The following is a 485-nucleotide window of genomic DNA, read 5'->3' as shown; positions in this document are numbered from 1 at the left end:
ATACTATCCACTTCCTGTATGACTCTGTGAGTGTGTGTGTGAGAAGGTATAGCGTTTATTAACATTGTGTAAATACGTAACTGTGTGTGTGCTGGTTTATGTTGTTTTGTGTGTGAGAGAAATACAGCCGATTGGGTTGAGAAATTTATGTGATGTCAGACCAGGATTGAAAAAGCTAAATTATGAGCCTGTGATTATGTATAAGTGTCTGGAATTGGAGTAAACAAAAAGTGATTGTGTGATACGGCTGTGCGCAAGGGCGGTTCTGCTCGTGGGTCTACAGAGGGAATTGAAGCTCATATGGCAGTCAGCGGATTGAAAAAGCTAAATTACTGATGTTAAGTGACTGGTAAATTTATTATAAGTGTAAGAAGTTTCTGTAGAAAGCAGACGCCTTGCGGCCTCGCAGTTCTAGATTGGAAAGGCCAAATTATTTAGTTTAACTGCGAGGGATAAATGACGCCAGTCTCGGCCACACTTGATCC

Source organism: Monopterus albus, unplaced genomic scaffold, assembly GCF_001952655.1.
Source record: "Monopterus albus unplaced genomic scaffold, M_albus_1.0 scaffold128.1, whole genome shotgun sequence".
NCBI classification, from domain to species: Eukaryota; Metazoa; Chordata; class Actinopteri; order Synbranchiformes; family Synbranchidae; genus Monopterus; species Monopterus albus.
The sequence above is the reverse complement of the archived record's forward strand: the minus strand, read 5'-3'. Positions refer to the sequence as shown.